General features: G+C 37.3%; 1 long non-coding RNA gene across 1 annotated transcript; it reads right to left on the bottom strand.

Annotated features, from left to right (window-relative positions):
* Positions 1-5,794: 5,794 nt before the first annotated feature.
* On the bottom strand, positions 5,795-9,747 carry LOC129666664 (uncharacterized). Its single transcript, XR_008718627.1, has 3 exons — positions 9,614-9,747; positions 7,755-7,846; positions 5,795-6,095 (listed from the first exon to the last, which is right to left on the bottom strand). It is a non-coding gene; the product is annotated as an uncharacterized LOC129666664 (long non-coding RNA).
* Between the last annotated feature and the right edge of the window lie 420 nt (positions 9,748-10,167).

Here is a 10,167-nt window from a genome sequence, read left to right as displayed (position 1 = left end):
CAGTGCCCTAGTGAGGAAGGAGAAATTGGGATTGAGATACTCTCCCAGATTCTTCAGAGCTTCCTCTCTTCATTCTTTTGCTTTCCAGTGCACCAGAAATGCCTATAGGTTTAAAATGAAGCAAAATAAACCAATGTAATATTAACTTCTTGAAAAATGTGCCCCACCCCAAACTATTGCAACAACTTCTGGCAAAATCTCCAATCTGGACTAACCCAATTACCATCCTTCCCTAGACTTGTGGTCCAAGTGATGAGTTTTGTCAAATAAAATCAAACAGACTTAAATCACAAATACTACCCGTATGGATTAATTTAGGAAGCAAGTTTTAGTCTTCAGTTTGCTTGATATGTCAGCAACTGATCGCATCATGCTTACTACATCATTTCATGTCTTTATTATTAGCTTTGTTTCTTTTTTATTTATTTGTGTGTGTTTTTGCATATCTGTATTCGACATCACACATAGAGGAAGGTCAGAGAACAACTTTGGAGAGTGGGTTCTTTATGCTACCATATGGGTCCTGGGGAATCACACTCAGATCACAAGGCTTGGCAGAAATCACTTTTAACTTTGGACTAGTTCAATATTTTTGAAATCACTTTCTATACTTGCATCTTCTGAGATCCACACAGGCTTTTCCTACTTTACCATCCATTTTTAGTCTTCATTTTTTAAACATTTTTTTATTTTGTGTGTGCTTGTATGTATGTGTACATAGGTGCCATAGTATATATGTAGAGATCAGAGGTCAGCTTGTTAGAGTGGGCTCTTACCTTTTACATGTGGGTCCAGGGATCAAAGTCAGTTTATCAGGCTTGATGGCAAGTGCTTTAACTTCCTGAGTCATCTCATCAGCCCTCCCGGCTTCCCTTATTGGCTCGTTCACAACCTTCTTCTTGAGTATTAATCAGAGAATCCTGTGTTATTGGGTCCCAAGTCACCTTCCCTTTTCCTCATCTCAGTCCATGACTGAAATTGCTAGCCTGACACCTCCTCTGAGGCCCAGATGAACACATCTTCTTACCCACATTACATGTCATTTGTTGATATATATAGCATTCACCGTGTAATCTGAGAAGTACAGTCTTATGTGACCTTGCCGCTGTGTGAACATCATGGAGTCCAGTTACACAAACATTAGTGGTGATATCACTAAGCAACGTAAGCTTAGGAGGCCAGAATCATAATGCAGTCATTCATCAACTGAAAAGTTGCTTTTTGGTACATATCTGTATTCAAATATGAACTCATTATACTGGCCTACCTCATCTCCTCTTTTTCCTTATTGTCTTCATATGTATTCAGCAGTGAATAGTACTTTCTCTGAAATTTTCATTCAGAAAACAGAAGCTTCCAATGACTCCTTTCGGTTTCAAGTGTAAAGATGGTCTCAGTGCCTGTTAGATGTGGCACGCAGGTTTCTATTAGGGGAATACACTCTGCAGTCATTTCAGGATTCCAAGAATGAGATGCTGAGGGAAAAGGCAGCTTCATTAGTTATTTATGACCAGAGAAATGATTGTTTATTCTAAATGATCTGTAATTTGAAGTTAAATAATATGTACTTATAAACATTTCCCCTGGAAAAACAAGCCACCTGTGAACATTGTTTTGCCAGAGAACCTTTGAGATGGAGTCTAGACAGAGTCTAAAACTTGGCCTCTTGAACTGATCTCTTGCCTTGAATCTCATACTGGTGTGGGAGAGAGAGTAGAATAGATAAGAAAGAAAGAAGTAACCGCAGTACTTGTGCGGTTGGATTTACTGAACGTAAACATAAAAGGTCTTATTTTTTCCTGTTATATAATCACACAGCAGAATATTGAAAAATGTCTAAAGATTTTCCATATGAAATATTTTAAGTTTTTCCATCCCTGTAAACTCCATTTCTTTGACTCTAGTTTAAGCTGGCATGATCCCCACCTGGCTCCTAAAGTAATGTTTTTTACTCTTGTTTTTATAGAGTTGAAGAAACTGTCAAGTGCTTCTTCTGTGGTCTTCCCTCATCTATCGTTTCTGAATGGTTATCGTACACAGAGAATTTCTTCCATATAATGCCTTCATAATGAAGATGCCAGAGAAGGACAGGGCATAAATGTACTGAAGGCTTGCCAAGAGTCGTAGTGCTGCATTTTCGTTCCCTGTTTGCAAAAGGCAGACTCAGTTGATGCTATACCTTGAAGTACGGTTATATAAACAATCATATGAGTCATTAAAGCAGCTTTAGCTTGGAGGGGTATGAACACTGTTTCCTTTGTTGCAAACATGTTTCCTTTCCTTTCTTTTTCTACAATTGTCTCTTACTGTGTCTTCTTTGCATCAATGAATTCTTCTGTAGTCCCCATGTTCCGTGGTTGCAGTTATCATTTGGAAAGCATCTTGAATACTGTGATTTCCTTGAAGAAACTCTTCATGTTTTCCTATTGATATTAGAATTTAGAGATTTGTACCTCATCATACTAATGCTGCAAGAAACCAGCTTGTGGCTACTTGACCAGCTGTGTGGAGCAAGCTTTCTCTTCCATTTGTAGGGCTCAGACCATGTGTGTTATTTACTTTAGGGCAGAGCCTTTACACTGATTTCCCTTTCGCCCTTTGATGAACTCTGATATTTCCTTTAGTACATTCCTGAAATGTAACATTCCCTACCCCTAAACTCCCTTCTCTTGCCCTCCCACACATATTACAGTAAGTCTCTTATATTTTTTAAAAATATATTCCTTCATTCCCAAAGCATCTGCTTCATGGTATTCCAGACTCACCAATGTCCTTTACTTATTTTGCCATTCCCCCAAGGATAAAGGCATGTTTTTTCCTTGTGTTTACAGAACAGACTCCAGGACAGAATATAATATGCACTTGTTTAGGGAAAGGACTCTATGAATAAATCATCAGAGTACTGATAAGGGATGTTTGGAGTTATAAACTCAAAATTCTTTCACTGGAAAGAACAAACATTGGCAATAGACTTTTAAAAATACAACTGAAATACAACTCCCACAACACATTAACATGTTAAAGAGAAGAGCTCAGTAGCATTACATGCTTTTGTATCAATTTTAAGCAACTACCTCTTTCTAGTTCAACTTTGTTCATCATCCAAAGAGACCCAATCTTCTTATGTACTTATTTTCTATTTGCCTCTCTAATGGTCATTGATATGATTTGCATTTTGTTGTTTGTTTGCTGTTCTGGATATCTCATATGACAGGAGTTGTGAATTGTCTGACCATTGGAGTTGGCCATTCTGACTTGGAGTAATGATTTTAAGGTCCATACATGTTGCCACATTTATCAGTACTAAATTTGTTTAAAAAGATGAATAATATTCCATTGTATATATTCTATAGTATCTTTATCTACATCTTTAGATCATCTATATCTGTATTTTTCAATCTCTGCCACAATTATTTTTCTATAAGATGTAATCTTAAGGTGATGTATTTTATTAGTTTATTTAGAGTAATAGTATATATGTTTTCAGAGAATTTAGAACTATCTAGCCTAAAAAGCTGAAGTTCCATGCATGGTCCTTGGTTGGAGAATCAGTCTCAGAAAAGACCCCTGGGCCCAGATTTTTTTTGGTTCTGTTTCTCTCCTTGTGGAGCTCCTGTCCCCACCAGGTCTTTTTATCTTCCCCTTCTTTCATAAGATTCCCTGCCCTCTGCCCAAAGTTTGACTATGAGTCTCAGCATCTGCTTTGATACCTTGCTGGGTAGAGTCTTTCAGAGGCCCTACCCCTGTACAGACAAAGCCATGGCAGCTCAGTCTACAAGTGGGTTCCCAAGTAAGGGGAACAGAGACTGTCTCTGATATGAACTTAAGGGCTGGCTCTTTAATCACCTCCCTCTGATAAGGGGAAGCCTTAGAAGGCCACAGAGGAAGACGATGGAGACAGTCCTGGTGAGACATGATAGGTTAGGGTCAGATGGACGGGGAGGAGGATATCCCCTTCAGTGGACTGGAGAAGGGGCATGGGAGGAGAAGAGGGAGAGAGGGTAGGGTTGGGAGGGGATGATGGAAGGGCTACAGCTGGGATACAAAGTGAATAAATTGTAATAAAAATAAATAAATATTAAAAATATAAAAGGTAAAGTTCCTGACTAGTGGAAGAATAAGTAAAATTATCAAACATTTTATTCTGTTAGTACGTAATGAAATACAAGAATTCATATTCAATTCACTTAAGCCAAAAATATACAATTTAAGTTGGTCTGATGAATGTTACACAACTGTAATAACTCAAGAAGATATTGGTACATAACTCTAGTTTACTCTCTGTGTTGGTGAATAAAATTGCATTAGAACACAGCTATGTCCATTCGTTCCTACGTTGCTGTGATTGTTTTCACAATACAAAAGAATCGAGTAGCTTTGTTAGTGACTGGTAAACCACACAGCACAGAATCATTCCTGTCTGACCTAATAAAGAACAATCAGAACAAACTCTCTCTGGACTATTCAGATCCATATGAAATTTCTTTTCAGGCAGGATCTCATTGGCTTGAATCTCTTCAAGGGAAAAACTCAACACAAATGTTTTCCTTGTTCTGGAGATGGGAGTTGCTTATTAATAATATTAAAAATAAAAACTTAGAAGTTTGGTCTGGTGAGAACATCCATCCCATATGTAATGCTTTGGAATGATTCTAGAGCATGGAAAGCCAGGGTCATTAGAGATTGGCCACCATAAATTTGAAGATGGTTTTTTAAAATGATGTCCCCTAAATATGTCTCAGCAAAGTTAAGAATAATGACTTTTCATTTTAGGAGAAGAGAGAAACTAAATGTTTCTCTGAATAAAAAAAAACATACTGGGATTTGGTTATTGACCAATATCTTTGAGTTATTACTTCAGTTACCATTGACTCCCCTATCACCTTCTGCTGCCATCAATTTTGGAAGGAACAGTTCTGAAATAAAAGTCTTAGACTTTCTAAACCATTTTGCCAATTAGTTTTCAACACACTGTCTAAATGTCATCTATGTAGACATCAGAGGCAAAGAGTCCTCATCGTTCTCTGACTTGGATAAAATTGCTTCTCTCCTCAATTTTATTTTCAGGATTCAGTTGTTTCATGAGAAATTGGATTTCAGTTGAAGGTAGATGACATGATATCTTTGATGAAACTTGGTCTGCAAGGCTAAGATAGTATAACAATTGAGTTTTTATCATAAATCGAGACCAAATAAATTAGCAATAGTTTTCAGCCTTTTAACTTCACAAGTGTATACCCTTAAAGTGACACGACAATAACAATATTTCTATCAGGCCACAGTGATGACGTGGTTTTCATTGCTTTACGTCAGTGCGTATGTAAAAGGTGTCGGCACATGTATGTATGCAAGTACACGTGCCTTTGTTCACGTGTGGGACAAAGGTGTGAGGCTCTGTAACTCCCCTGACTCACTCCTTTGAGATGGTGAACGTGAATGTAGGCTAGAGGTTGGCAAGACCAACTAATCTCTCTGCCTCAGTCTTCTGATAGTTCTGGGGTTACAGACACATGCTTCCGCACCTCACAGTTTTTGCACGTGGCTGCTTGGGATTGACCTCAGGTCCTTACGTTTTTGCATCAAATACTCTTTTTTTTTTTATTATTGAAAATAGATTATTTTCTCATACGGTCTATCCTGATTATAGTTTCCCCTCCTTCTACTCCTCTCAGTTCCTCATCACTTCTCCTCCCACCGACATCTACTCTCTTCTGTCTCTCATTAGAAAAAAACAGGCTTCTAAGAGATAACAGCCAAGCACGACAGAAATAAAATATATAAGATGAAGCAACAACTAGCATATTGAAGTTGGACACGGCAACACATCAGAAGGAAAAGAGTCCCAAGAACAGGTAAATAGAGATCCACTCATTCTCACAGTGAAGAGTCCTATAGAATTACTAAGCTAAGAGCTATAATATATGTGCAGAGGACCCAGCACTCACCCATATATAGACCCGGGGGCTTGCTGCTTGTGTCTCTGTGCGCTCATACGTGGCTTGCTGAGTTGATTCAGAGAGCCTTGTTCTGGTATCTTCCATTCCCTCTGACTCTTACAATCTTTCTGCCCCCTCTTCCAGGAGATTGCCTGATTTCTGAGGGAAAGGATTTGATAGAAACCTCCAGTTTGGGCTCCCTCTCCACATAATGGTTGGCTGTAGGCCTCTGCATTTGTTCCCATCTCACCAAATACTCTTATATCCCTAGTCCCAGGATGTTGTTTTCAAACAGCTTAATGATTCAGTTGCATTGATTTTTTTTGTTGTTATCTTCTAATACTGGAATTATATCAAGATAACAACAAAAAAATCAAGTTTTTTAAATATAGGTTTTTGTTTATTTTTATTTCTTTTTAAGTGACTATAACATTGCAAGCAACTTTGACCTTGCTGACCGTCTGAATTTTTCATGATTCTCTCATCTGGTTGCTCCTTTTTTTTTCAATGATTCTTGCTTCTTGTAGTGGTTTGAATGAGAACTGTCCCCCAAAGGTTCATATATTTGAACACTTTGTCCCCTGCTGGTGGTGCCTAGGGAGGTCCTGGGATCTTTAGGAAGTGGATGGAGCCTGGCTAGAGCAAGCTTGTCACTGGGGGATGGGGTTTAGATTTCACAGTCTCTCCTCACTCTCCCTTTGGTTCCTCTGCTCTGTCTATATTGCTGGAGATGTGGTTGCTTGGCTTCCTGCCCAGACTGCTGCTGCCATGCCTCTCTTACTAGTATGGACTGTCCTTCTGAAGCCATAGCCTAATAAAAGCTTTCTTTCAGAAGTTGCTTCAGTCGTGGAGTTTTATCACAGCAACAAAAAAATAAGCAACTAGTCCTATAAAAATAAAAAGCTAATAGCTATCATATAAAATATAAAATAAGTTATAAAATATATAATATAAAAATAAGCATTATCTGGTCCAGTGTTCTGAACACTCCTAAGTTTCACTGGAAAGTTAGATATTATTTTTAGAAAAAAAAAAAAAACATATTGGAAGTTTACTGTGCCTAGACTATCAGTATTGTGACAGTCAGCCAGAGTTTTTATAAACATATTTTACATGTTTTTAAAAGGCTGATATGTTGTGATAAGGGTGAATTTACTCAAGTTATACTTTAGTTTTCCTGAAAAACAATTCAAAATGGCATTTACCACTTTTTAAAATTTATAAGACAGTGTGATCTTAAACTCAAAAATTAAAATGTATTATCACTGAGATTTAATATTAATGGATTTAGAAATGATGCATTGATAATGAATTTATGCTATTTTGTATGCAAAGTCAATTTCTGTTTCTTTGGGCTCAAGCTGAGTTCCTATCTCTGCCTGAATTCTCTGGCTTAAATCACTTCTTTCTTGTTATGTAGGTGTGTTTTTCTCAGTGAATAAGCAATTGTATCAATTTCTAGAATCAAATCTAACCTCCCTAACCAATACCTAATGTTTTTCATGCTGGGAATATAATATTTTCCTGTTTCGTTTCTATATTTTATTTTGGTAATTCATGATTTCATGATCATCAGCATTAGGATTCATAGAAATATATTTTTAGCTGTTGGTTCACACAGTAATATTTCAATTGCAATCAATAGAAAGTAATCTGCAAAACCTAAAAAATAGGAACATTCATGGGAGAGATAATGGATACCAAAGTGTCCACAGATTCATGAAAAGTTTGACGCCTGGGCTTGGTGAAGGATGGAGATTGTATAGCCAGTTCGATCAACCGTTCATCAGGTGAAGCAGGACTGGGCCTCTGCCTCACCTCAGCGGCAGTCTGTTCCAGTGTTCTGAACACTCCTAAGTTTCACAGTCTGGGCATGGAATCTCAATTACTTCTCGGATTCACATTCTCACCTTTAGTTTACATGAGAGAGAGAGATTCAATGGTTAAAAAATTCCTTCTTAACTGTATCAAAGCAGCAGAAATTAATTCTATAATGAAGCCAAAGTTGGTTTTCGTAAGGAATTTGGAATGACTATAAATGGGGAAACTCAACATATATCCACTTTTGAATCTGTATTTGTGAAAAGAGTACAGCTTTATGCCTTTTCTATTTCAACTTAAGACCTTTAAACTTCGGTATTTTGGTTAGATTTTTGCAATTTAGTTAAGGTTGTGATTTTAAAATGATATGATTTAATGCTCTTTATATTTACGTCTTTGGAAATATTAAAATGGTTGATTGTAGTTGCTAAAAGAATGAATTTGAAGGCTTATATTAATTATTTTTAACTACTCCTAAAATGAAATATTTCTAGGACTACACTTATATATTTTTTAAATTTCTAGATTTTCATCTAAGAAGCTGCAATTATATCAGTGACAGAAACTGTAAAAAAATTTCAACCAAACCGCTGACCATTTTGAAAAGCCCCAAAAGTATAGCCCTTGTTTTCAGAGGTTACACTGCAATGTTGGTTTTCTAGCAGGGGCCTTAGTATCAGAACTGCTGTTCAGCTGTGGGCTGCTCCTGCTTTCCACATTCTTGCTCCTAATATGGCTGACTCTACATCCTTAGCATTACTAGCTGCTTGCTGAGTTCAATTTCAGTTTCTACAAAGCATGTGCACAAATCTGCAATCTTCTTGATTGGTGAGGACAGAGGAATGTACTTAGATTTTTGTTTGGTGACACTAGAATGCCCTCCAGTTTAGTAGAAACTCAGTTTGGATATAGCATTTCTTTTCTTTTCTTCCTACCAACTTTGGCCACTAGCTTTTCATTGATTTCAGTTGCTGCTGCCAGCAATGCCTGATGAGTGGTTGTGTGTGTGTGAAGTCACAATCTTTGACTTCTGCTCCTCATTCATCACTGTCTCATTCAGTTCCACACTTGTGTGGCAAACCCAGAACCAAGAAATTGACAGCAAGAGCTTAATCCTCTTCTTAGAACAGTGGCTCTCAACCTGTGTGTCAGGACCCCTTTGGGAATCAAATGACCCTTTCATGGAAGGGTCACCTAAAACTATCAAAAAACACAGGTGTTTACATGGTGATTCATAACAGTAGCAAAATTACAGTTATGAAGTAGCAACAAGAAATAATTGTATGATTGGAGGTCACCACAGCACGAGGAAGTGCATGTATTAAAGGTCACAGCATTTGGAAGATTGAGAACCATGGTCTTAGAAATTGTTGCATCTTTCCTGTCTTACAGATATTCTGAAGATTTTCCTGGTACCATCAGCAAACGTGACCAGAAACACTATCGTATAGGAAGACAATCACTGCACTTGCCTTGAATAATGGTAGAAAGTTATTTCTCTATTGAGTGCTGCTTATCAAGAGCATAAAATAAGGCACAGTTTCTTAAGGTCATTTCCTATACAAGAAAAATTAATTTAAAAAATTATACACATAACATTTAAACTTTTTTTCTGAAATGACAGAATAACACTATTTTTAAATAACACAATATTTAACACAATTATAATATTAATAATTATACTGCATAGCTATAAACTATAGCTTTAAGATTATAAGAAAAAAATTAAAATAACAGAGCAGAAGCATTAAAAAAGAAAAACCCAAACTGTAACAAATGTGCAAACAAATGGAGGCATGACAAGGCTGCTCCTTTCTGGTTTGGAAACCCTACAAACAAGCAACCAGACCTTTTACCTTGTTTCTGTTGTTAACTCTGTGTGGCATCCTTTCTGTCTCTTCTCATATCTGCATTTCAGATGAAGCCCAAGTAAGCTTAGAAGTCACTCCATTTAGACAGTAGTTCCCTAATCTCACACCCATGAGCCTCACTCGTCTGCTTTTTTGAGAATCCCCGGCCTTACCTTTTTGTATTTCTTTCTCTCACCTTGAAATAGGTCCCAATATTTGTTGTCCTTGACCTCTGAGCCAGTGTTGCAAATTTCTCTTGCTGTCATCCTATCGACCCAGCCACTCAGGGGAAGTCTGTTTATGTGTCCATTTATTTTCTATCTGAGCCCTAAGGTGGCCACCATCAATCAAGCTGTCAAATATTTATCAAGTTCACAATAAAATATGAAATTCTAGTGCCCAAGCCCCCTCCACACTTTCCTAATATGTGCAGAACCCTGGTAGATTTCTGCTGAAATCTGCCAGCTAGTTAATTTTATCCAATCTCTTGTAATACTTCCTACGCTAAGCTGAGGTTGGCTCTTGCTACTCACACATGTTGACTCCTATTTTTCTCAGAA

Source organism: Psammomys obesus, unplaced genomic scaffold (assembly GCF_907164565.1).
Source record: "Psammomys obesus unplaced genomic scaffold, mPsaObe1.curated_primary_1811, whole genome shotgun sequence".
NCBI classification, from domain to species: domain Eukaryota; kingdom Metazoa; phylum Chordata; class Mammalia; order Rodentia; family Muridae; genus Psammomys; species Psammomys obesus.
Note: the sequence above shows the minus strand (reverse complement) of the source record. Positions and strands in the feature narration are given on the sequence as shown.